Here is a 17,952-nt window from a genome sequence, read left to right as displayed (position 1 = left end):
TTATATAAAATTGTGATATCTGACGAGTGATGTGTTGAAGACATAATTATATGATAATATTGATCGACTTTTAAGAGTCTCTGAGTCTGTTTAACGAGATCTTTGAAATGCAAAAAAATGTTTATCGGTTTAAAAACTTGTTTGACATGGTTTCTCCTTCTTATAGGAAGGCTTTTTGAATTTTTTTATTTTTTATTTTATCTCAATTAGTGTTTAAAAATTAATTTATAAAGGAGGCTTCCCCTTTTAGCTCTTCTAATTAGAAGAAACATTTCTATAGAAACTAATCAAATAAATTCAAAAGCAATTTTTGAGTCACAAAAGTTTATTTTTGCTTTTCAAAAGTACATTTTGATTTTACGTGTCAAATAAGTTTTAAGAAATTACTTTTAAATATGTTTTAATAATTTTCTAATGATATGACTAATTGAACTTTTAGACGGAATTCATCGGAAGCCTAGTGCAAGGAACTTTTAAATAAAAATTTTTGCCGACTATGTAACATGTACATCATCACTTGCAAATTTATTTAACGACACATGACTTGAGTCAAAATTTTACAAACTAAAACTAATTCCTTCAATTTCTTTTGTCGTTCATCCGCATTACATAAACATAATCAGTTAATTGATGAAATTTATTTATCAGTTTTAATAATTTATCATTATCTCTACAAGAATATGTAAATTTTGATGTACAACAAAATTCATAGTTTCACTTTTTATGTACTTATCAGTGTTTTGTTCTACATTTTTTAAGGATCAGAATGCTTGTTTTGTAGATTGTACTTCTTACAGATCTGTTTTATGTCAACAAACATCCGTCAAATATATATATACACACACACAATGATTGAATATTTTTCTACATGGATTAGATTAAATTTTTTTCTCTCTATATCACGATCTTCATTTTTTATCTGTGAATTTTGGTTTTGGGTTTACTTGTTTACATTAGTAAAAATGACATTTTCTCTTTTATCTTATTTAATGTCTTATTGTCCTCGAAAATCATAGATTAGTTAGCATGAAAATAGCATGTTCACATGTTTATGTGGTGTGTAGTGATTATATATGAAGACCACCGTTGACTCTATATAGTTGAAAATTTAGTGGCTTTTGATGTGGACCCAAGAAATTATCAAAAGTAAGATTGGTGATGGGTCTTCAATGTTTGAATTCTAGTATTTGATCATGACCTATGGAATGTTCTACTAACATATTGAATTCACTGTTGAAAAAAAAATAAAAAAATTGAAAAGAAACTACAACAGCAAATTTTCGAATTTCTTTTAAAGTTTTTTTTGGCTATTTTTGTTTGAATGTAATGAGATTTACCGATGAGTATTTGACTGAATTTGTTTGAATTAAAGAATCTGAGTGGTGACATGGCATTGTTTTCTATTACCTTAATTGTTTTTGGTACTCATGTCGCTCAACATCAATATTATGGTTTGATGTGTTAAAACTTCCAGAGCTACAATTTTCTTTGTATTTCGTTGATGTACTTTCTATGAATCGAGATAATTTGTTCTTCATCTATGAATGTTTCTACACTTCTACTCATACTGGTTTTTGGTCCGTGCAATGCACGTATTGTATTATTTTGAAGGTAATGTTAGCGTCACAAATGTCAAGGATTGATGATAGATTTTATTGAATAATTTAAATTTCCACACAGACATTTGTATAAAAGAAATAATGTTTTATAAAGATGTAAGGGTGACGCTGGGTAGGACAGTAATTATTCTATTGGCCTGTTGTAGCAGATGATTCGCAAGAAAGAAACGAAAGAAAACGTCCAAAAACCAGAGAAAATATTCTGAAATCAACTCAATATTATTAATAATGCAGAATGACCAAAATTAACCCATAAGCCGGGTTGAATAGCTGCAAAATACGAAATTATAGGAAAATGACCAAAAATGAAAAAATCCCGAAATTACACCAGAATAAAAGATTAAGTAAAAGAAGTAGGTTGCCAAAAATTTGACTCAATTCGAGTTTTCTAACATATAGAAAAAGGGAAACGAGATATTACCATAAATAACAAAAAATAACTAAAAATTGAATTTCAAAAAGGAAAACAACGAATTTTGGGCTCGAAATTGACGCTCACCGAGCATAGCTTTTTGGATTGGGGTCATAATAGCGATTATGATAACTGTAACCAAATTTATGGCCAAATTACCAAACACGCGTCAAACTCCCCCAATTAAGGAAATAATTGCGATTTACTTCCCATCTGTGCGCCGATCCGTCATCTCATGTTATCTCAGTTTCATCATCGTGCTATCTGACAAATCAACATCACTCGACTCGGATCCTCATGCATCAAAGGGTCGATCAAAAAATTGACAAAAAGAGAAATAAATACTGTATAGAAAAGGCCTTGAGAAGGTTCAAATTTACAAGAGGAAAACAATGCATTTTACAATCTGGAATACAACAATGTACTCGAAAATATAATTTCTTCGAGTTTCTTTTTTCTTAAATTGACCTAGAAATCAAGCAAAAGCTCTCCGCAATCGTAATTAAAAGCAGTGAGATTGGTTTTAGTAAACTCTTGTATAGAAGAGAAGTGTTTTCCACCCCCTTACAGTGTTTGAAACTTGCTAGACATATCACGGTATCAACATGGAAGTTAATAGTTACTTGGGCCTAATACCTTGATTGTTCGGCCAACAATTTCTAGTTTCGCATCAAGCTTTGTGCAGCCTTAGCATTTCAAGTTCTGCAAACTGCAATAATATATCAATAATATTTAACATTAAAATCAAAGGTAGAAAATTAGAATCCTAGTTATCACAAAACAGTTTTCAAAATAATCAACTTTCACAAGATGCTCACCTGAACCCACCCGAAACCTTTGCAGTGTCCCGTCTCTAGATCTGTGGCTAGTTGCACAAGCTCAAATGGTTCAAAACTCTAGGAAGGAAAATGAACATCAATAGATTCATATAACTAAAAAGAAAAATACGAACAATGAACTGCAATAATGGAAACTTGTAATTTCTAACTAATTATTACATATAAGAAAATGATATGTTAGAGAAAGACAACTGCATAAATGAAAAAGAAACCCATAAGTCTTCATAGAATGACAATATCAACCATGTTATGCCAAAATCTACAACTTTCCAAAATAAAGCTTGTGAAAATGTCCAGTACAAAGATTGATTTAGGTGAACTCTACTAAGCAGGCAGAGTAGATGGAGATAAAAACATATGAAAAGAATAGTGGATAACAGACAATAACAACTATTGACATCAAATGAGTTCATGTATTAAAGCTGAAATAAAGAAAGGAAAGGTACGGGAATTTAAGTTTCAAGAAAATAAAGTGCACAAGGCATTGAAGAGGCAAATATTTCAATAGAATAAGTAACATGATATCTAAAACTGAAAAAATTAATATTAAAGAATAAAAGTTTAAGAGAAACTAAGTATAGTCATGCTGCACTTACAAAGTTAGATTACAAAGTTGGGTTACAAAATAACATCCACACCAATCATTTTAAAAACAAATTTTTAAATCATTTCAAATGAGTGGCCTACATTTTGGCAACACACTTGGTATCTTCACTTTTGTAAAGCTACTTTGTAAGAGTAGCTTTATTCTAAAATAATAGTATTACTTCAAATTTTTTTATGTGCTCCTACTATATGTGTATTCAATGTCTAAGAGCTATATATATTCCTTGAGCTTCTGTAAGGACCCCATCAATGATAAATTGATTTGGTTTCTCAAAAATTGCATTTTCCTTGCATTTGTGAGAGGAAGTAACATTAATGCAAGAGTTTGAATCTATTTTTCCTTTTCTTTTCTTTTTTTAAACAAAAAAGTTTAGAATATAATTCAAAGCTAAATTACCTATCGAGTATAAATTGTAAGGTTCAAATTCCATCTAAGCAAACATGAGTTTGGAACTTTACCTGTAAATAATATAATATTTTCCTTAATTCTTTTATTTCGCTCGTGGCTTCAAATTTGGCATTTACCTCTTCTAGCTCCTCAATTATATCTTCCTGCTCCGCATCTATTTTTTCAATTTCCTGTATCATAAAACAAATTATTTTCAAGTATTATGAATCTCCTAAAATGTTCTCCTAATTTTACAAAATTTAGTCCATACAAATTCTGTCTTTGCAAATATGGGGTTAGAACATTACCTGTAAATTTCCTTAATTCTTTTATTACGTCTCTTCCTGGCTTCAATATGGGCATTTATTTCTTTAATTTCCTTTGTCACACAACAATTTAAATGTTCTCTTAAGTTTTAGGATTCGGTCCATTCCACCATTTTCAAATTATTACTTATTCCCATAGTTCCTGCACTGAATTAATCTATATCAATTGCATCCTAGCATTTAGGATGTTAAAATGAGCCTTCAAAGGATAATATTGGTGGTGGGGGTGAGATAACAATCCCATTATGATAGCTTAAAGAAAGGAAGTCGAACCAACCCTGTAAACACGACACACCAATTGCACCATAGGACAACCCTTAAAAAGATAGTATCAATGCAAATATCGTCCAAGTTCAGCAACAACATACATCACTCAAGATATAGGGTCACTATTGCAGATTTTGTAGATGAAACAGATTAGGTGCAAATGGAGAATGATTTTACCCATCTAGATTAAAAGGTTTTGTCGAATATAGTTGGATGATGATGAGAAATTATAGGTTTACAGTTCTTCTTTTACATTTGGGTCGATAATACGACAATAAAGATAAGAAAAAAACTGTAACAACAAAAATGTTTTCCATGACAAGCTAATAGTTTTATATACTATGGGAGCATCACAAGATCATTAGTTCATTTAAAAAAAAATATAGTATCTCACAAGCAATCGTGTCAAGTCTAATAACCAAAATGAGGAACATAAGACAAATGAGTATAATGCTTAAAGTAAATAAAAATGTAAATAAATAAAACAATTTTTAGCAAAATATATTCCAAATCATATTTTGGGTACTTATTTGCTTGGCTCCTACAATTGTATACAACAAGCGAGGTCCAAGTAAATTTAAATAATTTTTTTATAAATAGATAAGGATATAATAATTAGAGAATGTGTTATCTCACTTTAGCTTGTAGAATACATCAACTTTTTTTGTTCTTGATCTTCTTGATATAGAACTTATCTGGGTTCCACAATGCCGCATTTACCTTAAGTTTCTGCACAGTGACAACAAATAGAAGCTAGAAAACAATAAACAGAATTTAAAGAGTCATCCATGAAGCCTGCTTGCTGGAGGAAAAAAAAGGGGTCGATATCTAGCAACATTACTTTCTGCTAAAAATGGCATCGAGAGTAGAGACCGCATCAGCAACATGCTTCCCTTTGTTCAACATCACACAATTTTATCTGCAACACAAGAATGTAAATATGATTTAGAATTTTCATCATCATCTCCACAATATATACACTAATTTATACACCTCCATTCTTTTATAATTTTTTAGGAGTATGATTTTCCCATAATGCAGAACTGTATAATGAGTAGAAAATGACACTTTCTATGGTCCTTGGTCTTTTATGCTTCTTGAAGATCCAAGTAAAAACTGAATACCTCATGGACAATCTACTTGTAGGCATTCACACATATGGCCCAATGGGCATTTTTAACTGCAAATATTGTGAGCATCTGATGAAGTTTGTTGTGATCATAAGTGAAATTAAAAACTCGTGAGGTCCTATTTAACTTTTCTGCCCAACATAAATATAATTTCTTTTCGTCATCATTGTCTATATTCTCTCTGATTATATTTGCCACCAATTCAATCACAAAATCATCAGGTATGGAGCAGAAACCATCATATGAGATCAAAATTTATGTTACTATTTACCTATTTCTATTAGTTGCATCGGTAATTTCAACTATAGTGGGCACTCTAGATTTAATAAGTGACTTCAGGATTTGTGTTGACCAAATGACAAGTACATGGATAGCGCTGCAGATTGAAATAATTTCTTCTTGTATATCTGACAGCTTTCCCCAACTGCATTCCACTACAAGATCTCATCTAGCAATCATGACGCCCAAGGGATTTGTAGTTGTCATTGCCTCTAGTAGTAAGAGTGACAGATTCTCGAATCCATCTCTTGTTTGAATCTTTAAAATTACGCCCAAATTCCAATTTTCCTAGTTGCAAGTTCTTCGAGCAACATGACACTATCATGAAAATCTCGGACAAAATGAAATACCCACCATGTCAACATATCCAACTACAAAGTCAAGATCCTTCAAAGTAGAGGCCTTTGTATCGAATGTGACTTTCTGGGATGTTTGTCAGATTTTTCAGAGCCAAGCCTAGTACCTCTTGAGCCAACATGAGTGATTGAAACAATAACTTCTGAAATGCTAGTTCCCTTGATAACCATCATATTTTCCCATAATCAAAAGCAATAAGATCTCCAGGTTTGACCAAATGAAATAGATTGCAGGTTATCCTACGGGCATCAACTGATGAAGGCGATTCATCTAGTTCATCTGAACTATCTCATGATAGTATCAATAAGTAACCCACTTAGCTTAACAAATTGCTCTGCAGGGTAACAAATATCACAAATCCAACTGGAGATTTTCTTCCCTTCTCCTTCATACAAAGTACAGTATTGGACTTGATATACAATCTTCCTACACCCAGTAATGAATCCAGCCCCAGGAAAAATAGAATACTTGCTCAAAATCTTGAGTGTCATCAGTTTTCTACGTGCATCACAAAATCTCACATAATCATCTACCTCTAGTTTACTTAGAAATTCTTGGCCATCCACATGCAAAATTACATCAAGGGATACATTAGGCGATGGTGGACCTACTCCTGGGGAGAAAGAGCCAAACTTTGACTGGACATATCACAACTATAATGGCTTTCTTCTTGGGGGATATTTTCACACAAATGGACCTTTCTTCAGTTTGCCAGTTCAAAGTTTTGGTCCAGCTAAGTCCATGAACAACCGACATGGCTTCTCAAGAATTTGAGAACTTTTTTTCACCCTTCTTATCATCTCATTCCACATATCTGGATTCCCATGTACACAATTGATGCGAGAAATGGTGGCCCCTGCTTTGATGAGACAAGCTACATGAAATTCATTGTCGACTACCTCTTGGCCAACTGTTACCATGATATGAATGCCTTTCTGCCCTTGAAGCGTTCCTAGTAGTAAATTCCTATTAAAGAATGCACTTTCCGCCATAGTTATTGTTAAGTCCCCCTTGCTTTGATTTTGTGAGCTTTTACAAATGGGAAGAACTGTACCAGAATTTTTAAGCCACAGAAGGAATCTGATTTTGAGTTGCTCAGCATTTAGATACCTGCAGAAAAATACTTGAAAGAACGTATGCATTTATAGTCTCCAAATTCAGAAGCCCCAAAGAAGAAAACCTCTTCGCTAGACTATTCTACATCTAAACCAGAGTGAGGAAAGTGAGGAAAAACTAGAGTGCTCTCTTCCATGACCTCCCTAATATCCAAACCCAAACCCATGACCAATGACCCAACGCCGATCCACCTCCGACCATTCCTCTGACCGGCGACTGCAATATCGCGTCGGACGGAAACCCTAACCCATACGACCCCACGCCACATATAAAGCCACACCAATTTGGGATGCAAACCCAGATCACACCAAATCCAGCCACCACTCAGGCAGACGCGCCTGACCGGAGGATAGTGCAGGCGATTCCGAGGCCGGAGGTAGGTTGGGGAGGAGCACGCGCCAGTCACGCGCCGAAGAACCAGAATGTCAGGCAGAATGTCCCCAATCCAGTAACGATCCCTGTTTTGCTGTCTAATATGCCGTTCATACACAATCAGGGAAGAAAGTTTGTGGATGAATTCGATGTGGCCTTCAATCATCGTTTTCGAGTTGAGGCGAAGGAGTTTGCAATTTCTGTTACCAATCTTGGTGCTGTTAGACTGACCGAATGGGGCTCGAAGATATCGAATGCAATTAGCATGGGAAGGTTCGGTGCACTTTGGATGGTGAATATGGTGGACAAGTTGAGGGTGACTAGTAAGCATGAGGAATTCATTTCTAAGTTCAATGAGTCATCAAGAACCTTCTTGACACAGCGTTGTGTAAACCGCCATGGTAGGTACTTGATGATAGCGCAGTATGGAGATAGGCGTAGGAAAGGAGTTGTGATGGTGCCGGAAGGCGCGAATGGAGAAGGATGGGCATCAATCTCGCGGGTATTTCAAATTGTTGTTGATTCTTTTGTTGCTGGGGATAAGGCCAAACGTCGACTGGTGAATGAACGTAATCGACAAAGATTGACTTATGCAGACGTAACAGCAAACTTACATACCTCGAAGCATGCTGACCAGCGGATGCAATAGCAAAAGGAGATGACTGTCAATGTCAGTGTAAACGAAGGTCAGGATTGGTGTTTGAATAGGGCTGAAATTATGGCCCGTGTCCAGAAATTGAAAGGAGCGTTGGAGGAATTGATTAGGCTAGTGGGAAGTGGGTATGAAATGGGTCCCAAGAAGTTGTTATGTTGTCACAAGTGTGGGGTAGGTATGGATGAGTATCCAGCTGTTGCAAAACAAGCATCGGGATTGAATAAGAAGGAATCGGCCAATAATCAAGTAAAACGGGGAAGACTCGAAATCACTTGCGAGTCTATTGATCGGATTGAAATGGACGAAGGACAATCCAAATATGACAAAGGTGATGTCTTAGAGGGGTTGGATATGGTTGAGGTCGATGCGGGGACCGATGTAGACTGAGAGGTGGTACCTTTGTCTAAAGAAGGGGAGCCCAGTATGGTGAACATGGAGACAATAACGATGAGTGCAATGGACACAGCCCATCATGATGATGGGCTTTTACTAGGTGACCAAGGGACGAGGCATGTACTGTCAGGGGTGATAGAACACGACGCGACACCTTTAACAACAAGGGTTGCGAAAACATATAATAGAAGGAACTCTAAGTCAATAAAGGTAAGTGACTTGGGGACGAAAAAAGCACTGGTGTTGTGGGTAGATGGAGCCAAGAAAGGAAAAATAGAAAGTGATGTTATACAGGTGGAGGAAACAGAGGAATTATTTGGATTCGAAGCTGGACACCCACCTTCAAACTGGGTTCTACAGAAAATTCAGAATTTCAGTAAGTTAATGGGCATGTCTTGTGATGGATACGAAAACAGATTACTACAATTGTTTGAGGATTTGGAGGCCAATAGGGGACAGAAGATGAGTAAACAAGAAGGTAAATTAAGAAGAAAGGGCGATCGTGAACTTAAGAGGCTCAAATGGTCAGTTAATTATGATGGCAAGGGTGGTGAGTCCAAGAATGGAGTACTAGGGAAGGATGCTGGACTGTTGAAATGATACTACAAATCATTAGTTGGAATATAAGGGGACTTAATGAAGTTGGGAAAAGGAAGGGTGTTCGACATCTGCTAAGGGGCTGGGGAGCGAATCTTGTATGGTTACAAGAAATCGAGATGGAGGTGGTTAGTAGCTTATGGGGGGACAGCATGTAGGGTATCAGTTTATGGGATCATCAGGGGTTTCTGGAGGCATATTAGTTATGTGGGACACCAGAGTGCTTGAGATGGAGGAGGTGAGTGTTGGATTGTTCTCAATTTCGATGTCGTTCATAAACATTAGGGATGGATTTCAGTGGATGTTCATAGGTGTTTATGGGCCTAATACTGATGACAGTAGACGGGGCTTGTGGGATGAATTGGCTGGAATGATGGCTTGGTGGAATTTACCAACATGTATAGGAGGTGACTTTAATGTGGTTCGATTTTCTATTGATAGGTCGAACGGTGGGAGACTCACGGAGGCTACGGAGAATTTTTTAGACTTTATAAGGGAGAATATGTTGATGGATTTGCCTATGATTGGAGGGGATTTTACTTGGTCATCCAATTGGGATCAACCTGTTCTTTCTCGTATCGACAAATTCTTGATATGCGGAGAGTGGGAGGCTAAGTATTCAGATGTCATTCAGAGAAGATTGGGGAGGGTGTACTCTGATCATTTTCCAATTATGTTAACTGGGAACAGGACGGGTGGAGGACGAATGCCTTTTAGGTTCGAGAAAATGTGGTTGAAAGTTGAAGGTTTTAGGGAGCAAGTACAGACTTGGTGGACATCTTACGATGTCAGGGGGTCTCCTAGTTTTGTGTTGGATTAGAAGTTGAAGTCTTTGAAAAGAGATTTAAAGAAATGGAATGAGGAGGTTGTGGGCAATGTGAACCGTCGTAATATTCAGTGTCTTTCCGAGATTGATGAGTTGGATAGGTGGGAGGAAAGTCGAAGGCTGCCTGGGGAGGAGAAGGAGAAATGTAAAGTATTAAGGGAAGAATTGGAGAGGTTGGTGGAGATGGAGGAGATTGCTTGGCGTTAGAAATCTAGGGTCAATTGGTTGAAAGAAGGAGATAAATGTACTAAGTTTTTTCACAGGATCGCTAATTCTAATAGGCGCAAAAACTCGATCACAGTGTTGGAAGTGGATGGGATAACTTATGAAGAACCACTCGAAATTGGAAGCCAATTGTGAATTTCTATCAGAATCTATATCAAGGGCAGTTTGAGTGAAGGCCAGAGTTGGAAGGATTGGATTTTTCTACTATCACCGAGGATGATGCCGGGTGGTTAGAGCGACCTTTTGAGGAGGATGAAATCAAGGAGGTAGTGTTTAGCATGAACGAGGATAAGGCCCCTGGACCGGACGGTTTCTCGTTCTCATTTTACAAGGCTTGTTGGGAGGTGGTGCGATCAGAAATTTTGGATGTGTTTACATATTTTTTTGAACGTGACAGGATCCAGAAAAGTTCTAATGCTACATTTGTTGTGCTGATCCTTAAGAAATCGGGAGCGATCGACATTAAGGACTTTTGTCCTATTAGTCTAATCTGTGTGGTGTATAAGATTATTGCGAAAGTCTTGGCGAACAGATTAAAGGAGGTGCTCGGGAAAGTAGTGTCCAAGTTTCAGAATACTTTCGTAAAAGGTCGCCAGATTTTGGACTCTGTGCTTATAGTGAATGAATGCATTGATTCAAAATTGCGTTTGGGAATTCCCGGGATGCTATGTAAACTCGATATTCAGAAGGCATATGATCATGTGAACCGAGGGTTCCTTTTATATATGCTTAGAAGGTGCGGCTTCGGGGATAAGTGGTGTAAATGGATTCAGTTCTGTATTTCTACTGTTTCGTTCTCAGTTATGGTCAACGGAACGTCGGAGGGTTATGTTCAGAGTAGTAGAGGATTGCGGCAAGGAGATCCACTATCCCCGTTGCTTTATGTTATTGTGATGGAGGCTTTCAGTAGGATGTTTGAAAGAGCTGTGGGAGAGGGTTTGGTAAGGGGCTTTAGGGTTGGCCAATTACAGGCGTCTCATTTGCTATTTGCAGATGACACGTTGATTTTATCTGATGCGGATGATGAACAATTCAAGAACCTGCGTCTTTTGCTCCTATGTTTTAAAGCAGTGTCTGGATTAAAAATCAATTTGGAGAAATCTGAGGTTATTCCAGTTGGGGAGGTCACTAACGTGGAGGAGTTGGCTGGCATATTGGGATGTATGATTGCACAATTGTCCATGTTATATTTAGGCCTCCCGCCAGGGGCACGGTTTAAAAGTACATATATTTGGAATGGTATTATGGAAAGAATGTAGAGGAGGTTAGCAGGGTGGAAGCGTATGTATCTTTCTAAGGGAGGCCGACTTACTCTTGTTAAATCCACTCTCTCAAATCTCCCCACTTACTTTTTGTCATTATTTCCTATTTCGGTTGCAGTGGCAAATGGATTAGAGAGATTTCAAAGAGAATTCTTGTGGGTAGGGTAAGGGGAGGAGAGGAAAATGCATTTGGTTAATTGGGGTACTATTTGTTTGCCTATGAGGATGGGGGGCTTGGAGTGAGGAGCCTTGTTTTGTTTAATAAGGCTTTATTGGGCAAGTGGTTGTGGCGATTTGGAGTGGAGAGGGAGACTTTTTGGAGAGAAATCATTGGGGCAAAGTATGGTGTGATAGAGGGGGGTTGGTGTACGGTTGAGGGTCGTGGCTCCTATGGGGTGAGTTTGTGGAGGTATATCTGACGGGGATGGAGTGATTTTAGGGACAAACTAAATTTTGTGGTGGGAAATGACACTGATATTATATTTTGGGATGATAGTTGGTGTGGCGATCAACCGTCAAAGGAGGGATTTCCCTCATTGTACCGCATTGCGTTAGAGCCTGCTGTTATGGTGGGTGATATACTTGACATCCATAATAGGGGTTATAGTTGGAATATTACTTTTGGGAGGGGTTTACAGGATTGGGAATTGGAAGATTATTTGTTGTTTTTGACCGCTCTGCATGAGATACAAATTCGGGTAGGAGAGGGTAATTGTAGTAAGTGGATGTTGGCTCGAGATGGTATTTTTTTAGTCCGCTCATACTTTCAATCCCTTGTGGGATTTGTGGAGAGTTCATTACCTTGGAAGATGGTGTGGCAAAGTAAATTGCCTCCACGGGTAGCATTTCTGTTATGGACAATTATGAGGGGGCAGATGTCAACGGTGGATAATCTTCGACAAAAAGGATTTTATGTAACCGAGTGGTGCTATATGTGCAAGAAGGATGGAGAGACGATTGATCATTTATTCATTCATTGTGATGGTGTACGTTGGTTTTGGAACAGTATTCTGGCTTCTCAATCAATAGATTGGGTGCTACCTAGGCGTATCGAAGACGTGGTGCGGGCATGGAGAAGAAAATTTCGCGATAAGGATAGCAAACTTCTCTGGAATCTTATCCTGGGATTCATTGTATGGTGCATATGGAGAGAACGGAGCGATCGATGTTTCGAAGACCAAACAAAGACAACAGAATAGATAAGAGAATTATTTTACTTTACTTTGTATACTTGGTTTAATGCAGTGGCTAAAAATCCTGTTGTAGGGTTGCCTAATTTCTTGTTGTTCATTTCATGCTTAAAGTGATTGTATACATCCCGTGTACTCTTTTTTAAGAAATAAAATTCTCTGATTACCTATAAAAAAAAAAAAAAAGACTATTCTACATCTAGGCTTTTGAAGCCATAGAGTGTATCAAGTTTGTTGCACTCACCAAGTAATATCTGCAATGAAAATTAAAACCATGTTATTTATCTTTTCTTCCCATAAATCTAGAGAAGAAAAAGGAAGATGCCAAGAAATTCATTGTCGATGTTCTTGCTCCAGAAAATATAGTATTTACTCGTAGGGGTCAGGTTTGTTTGGCATCTATGCCCCCTGCCCTCCAAACAGTATGGGAGCCTTTCAGCTCGTACTACTCACACTCCTAGATCTTCACGGCACCTCCTCTACCATAGTGTAAGCTGGGAGCAGCTCTATTGCAGAATATGTAGCTCAACAGCCTTCATCTTATCAAGAAGACTCTCTTGGTTTGTTGGAAACAATACTGTGATTGAGGATATTACTCCTCAATCACAATCTTCCCATAGCATGCCAATGCCAATCACGTAATTGAAGGAGGCTAATTTACACGATTTCCATTTCATTCACACGGTTTCCATTTTATTGTAAATTATTGATTTGTATTCCATTTATACTATCTTGTAAAGCTCTATATAATGCAATACGATACACCACTGAAATTAAGGTGGATTTTTAATCATTCTTATGGTATGAGAGTTAAGTGGTTTAACATACATACCACATATCCTGTTCTTCTTCTTCCCTTCATGGCTTCTGAAACTTCTGCCACCCTTCTTCCTTTCAATACTTTAATCCACATGATCACCATTAAATTTTCCTCCTCAAATTATCTTCTCTGGAAAGCCCAATTCCTCCCTCTTCTTGAAAGTCAAGAATTATTAAGACATGTTGATGGCACCCTTGTGTAGCCCCCAAAACTTGACGCTACCACTTCTCTCACGCCAAGTGACAAATACCTAGCATGGAAAGCTATTCATCAGCGTCTCCTCAGTTTGTTACTTTCCTCCCTCACAGAAGAAGCCATGGCTGAGGTAGTTGGCCTCTCCACCGCACGAGATGTGTGGCTGGCACTAGAAAATGCATTTAGCCATCATTCTAAAGTTCGAGAACTACGCCTTAAGGATGACTTGCAATTAATGAAACGCGACAATAGATCGGTTGTTGAGTATGCCCATTCCTTCAAAGCAATTTGTGATCAACTACATGCAATTGGCTGTCCAGTTGATGGTACTGACAAGGTGCACTGGTTTCTCCGTGGGCTCGGTACTGATTTCTCTAGTTTCTCCAAAGCACAAATGGCCCAAACTTCTCTACCCTCATTTGCAGATTTAGTCTCAAAGGCCGAAAGTTTTGAAATTTTTCAGAAATTCCTTGACTCATCTTCTCCAGCAGCGACAGCCTTTATTGTCACAAAAAATTCCACCCATCGTGGTGGCTCTTCTCGTAGTCATCGGGGTCTCTTCGGTGGGCGTGGCAGTAGTTCATCTGGTCGTGGATAAGGACGCTCCAACTACAGCCAATGGCGTCGTCCACCAAGATGTCAGATTTGCAGGATGGATGGCCACTTTGCTGATCGGTGCCTTCAACGCTATGATCGGAATGAAACACCAGCTTACCTTGTTGAAGCCTTCACGAGATCTTGTTCTCTAAATGAAGATGTGGGCTCTGACTAGTATTTGGATACAGGGGCTTCAGCCCATATGACCATGGATCACTCTAAATTGGATCAAGCCACAAATTACATGGGTAAGGATTGTGTGGTTGTTGGGAATGGTGCATCACTACCCATTACCTATACTGGTAAAATTTTCCCTACCCCAAATCTACATCTTCTTGATGTCCTAGCTGTACCTCGCCTTACCAAGAATTTACTTTGCATCAGTAAATTAACATCAGATTTTCCTTTATCCGTTACCTTTACTAATAACATATTCACTGTACAGAATCGCAAAACGGGAAGGGTAGTGGCAACCGGCAAGCGTGATGGAGGCTTATATGTGCTTGAGCGAAGTCATTCTACTTTTATTTCTGTTCTTAAAAATAAATCGCTTCGTGCGTCCTATGATTTATGGCATGCACGACTTGGACATGTCAATCATTCTGTTATTTCTCTATTAAATAAAAAAGGCCAGCTTTATCTTACATCTTTGTTGCCTTCTCCAACTTTATGTGGCACATGTCAAATTGCTAAAAGTCATCGCTAGCCTTATTCTTGAAATGAACATAGGTCATCGAAAACACTTGATCTTATCCATTGCGACATTTGGGGTCCGTCTCCAGTCAAATCTAATTTAGGATTTGTCTATTATATCATTTTTATCGATGACTATTCTCGTTTCACGTGGCTCTATCCTTTAAAATTGAAATCTGACTTTTATAATGTTTTTATTCAATTTCAAAAATTTGTGGAAAATCAATACTCCACTCGAATTAAAATTTTCCAAAGTGACGGCGGTGGTGAATTTACCAGTAATTTCTTCCAAGATCATCTCCGCTCTAGTGGCATTCACCATCAGCTTTCATGTCCATATACACCCGCCGAAAATGGTCGTGCTGAAAGAAAACATTGTCATGTAACTGAGATGGGATTAGCACTCCTTTTTCACTCCCACATTTCTCCTCGCTTTTAGGTTGACGCGTTCAGCACTACAGGTTACATCATCAACCGCTTGCCTACACCACTCCTTGGAGGTAAATCACCTTTTGAGATTTTGTATGGTAACCCTCCGAACTATGAAAACTTTCACCCTTTTGGTTGTCGTGTGTATCCTTGCTTACGAGATTATATGCCTAACAAATTTTCTCCTCGCAGTATCCCATGTATTTTCTTAGGTTACAGTCCCTCTCACAAAGGGTTTCGTTGCCTTGAGCCTTCCACCTCTAGGCTCTATATTACTCGCCATGCTCAATTTGACGAAACTCATTTTCCTTCCATTGTTAGCTCTCAAGCTCAACCCATATCCTCCCTTACCTTTTTCAATTTTCTGGAACCTAGCCTCACCCATGCAGATCCACCTCTCCCACTCCCTGACACTCGTTCTTCACAACTCACTCAATCTAGTTCTAATCCATGTATTATGTGTACTGATCCAATGATTGAGTCTTTGCAGGATCCTCATTCTCTTGCAGGTGCCTCTTTACAGACCTCGGTTCCAAGTTCATCTCCTCTTGAACCTGGTGCAGATCCCACACCTACTGCAGTGGCCCCGTTGGCCACTCATCCTATGCTTACAAGAGCTAAAGCTGACATTTTCAAGACTCGATATCGAGCCAATCTTAGTTTCTTGGGCTCTTCTGGTCTTCTTTCTGCTCTTTTTGCATCGATTGAGCCCAAAGGTTTCAAATCTACTGTTAAAAATCCTGCTTGGCTTGCTGCCATGGATGAAGAAATTCATGCATTACAGAATAATCGCACCTGGATTTTGGTACCTCGTCCTGCCAACACCAACATTGTGGGCTCCAAATGGGTATTCCGAACCAAATATTTACCTGATGGATTTGTTGAGCGCCTTAAAGCCCGCCTTGTTGCCAAAGGTTATACACAGGTCCTTGGTCTTGACTATACTGATACTTTTAGTCCCGTAATCAAGGCTACTACTGTTCGGGTTGTACTCTCTCTGGCTGCTACACAAAAATGGCCCCTTCATCAACTTGATGTCAAAAATGCATTCCTCAATGGTACTCTTACTGATCAAGTTTATATGGAATGGCCTCCAAGATATATTGATCCTCGCTTTCCAGACCATGTTTGCCAGTTGAAGAAAGCTCTTTATGGTCTCAAACAAGCCCCTCGTGCTTGGTTTCAGCGCTTTAGCTCTTTTATTATTCGCCTTGGGTTTTCTTGCAGCCGTGCGGACACATCTCTATTTGTCTTTCATCAGAAGTCCGATATTATCTATTTACTTCTTTATGTTGATGATATCATTATTACAAGTAACAATTCTTCACTTCTTGCCCGCTTCACTCGTACACTTAACTCTGAGTTTGCCACTAAAGACTTAGGCTCTCTCAGCTATTTTCTTGGTCTTGAAGCCACTCCAATTTCTGATGGTCTCTTCATCAGTCAGCTCAAATATGCACGGGACATTCTTACTCGAGCTCAATTACTTGACAGTAAACCTGTTCACACGCCCATGGTTGTTTCTCAACATCTTTCTGTTGATGGTCTCTGTTTTCAGACCCTACTCTCTATAGATCCCTCGTCGGTGCACTACAGTACTTGACTATCACAAGGCCCGACATTGCTCATGCTGTCAACTCTGTCAGTCAATTCTTACACGCTCCCACTGATGATCACTTTCTGGCTGTTAAACGCATTATCCGCTATGTTAAAGGCACCATTTACTATGGCCTACATTTTCGCCCTTCCACTTCTCCTGGTGCTCTTGTAGCCTATTCTGATGCTGATTGGGCAGACTGCTCGGATACTCGTCGTTTGACCTCTGGTTATTCTATTTATCTTGGCGATAATTTAGTTTCCTGGAGTGCCAAGAAATAGCCGACCGTCTCTCGTTCCACCTGTGAATCTAAGTATCGTGCCCTTGCCTCCACTGTCGCTGAACTCATCTGGCTCACACATCTCCTGCATGACCTCAAGGTATCCATGCCTCAGCAGCCCACTCTCTTATGTGACAACAAAAGTGCCATTTTTTAAGCTCCAATCCGATTTCACACAAGCGGGCCAAGCATGTTGAATTGGACTACCACTTTCTTCGTGAGCTTGTTGTCGCGGGAAAACTTCGTACACAATATGTCCCATCTCATTTACAAGTTGCTGATATCTTTACTAAGAGTGTTCCTCGACCTCTATTTGAGCTCTTTCGTTCCAAGCTCCATGTCCGATCAAATCCGACGTTGAGCTTGTGGGGGGGGGTGTTGGAAACAATACTGTGATTGAGGATATTACTCCTCAATCACAATCTTCTCATAGCATGTCAATGCCAATCACGTAATTGAAGGAGGCTAATTTACACGATTTC

The 17,952-nt window shown here is 38.6% G+C and overlaps 1 pseudogene; it reads right to left on the bottom strand.

The window, feature by feature from the left end:
* Nucleotides 1–6,255: 6,255 nt before the first annotated feature.
* LOC111392517 lies at nucleotides 6,256–7,215 on the bottom strand (annotated as a pseudogene).
* Nucleotides 7,216–17,952: the final 10,737 nt, after the last annotated feature.

Source organism: Olea europaea, unplaced genomic scaffold (assembly GCF_002742605.1).
Source record: "Olea europaea var. sylvestris unplaced genomic scaffold, O_europaea_v1 scaffold936, whole genome shotgun sequence".
Lineage (NCBI taxonomy): Eukaryota > Viridiplantae > Streptophyta > Magnoliopsida > Lamiales > Oleaceae > Olea > Olea europaea.
The sequence above is the reverse complement of the archived record's forward strand: the minus strand, read 5'-3'. Positions and strand labels throughout refer to the sequence as shown.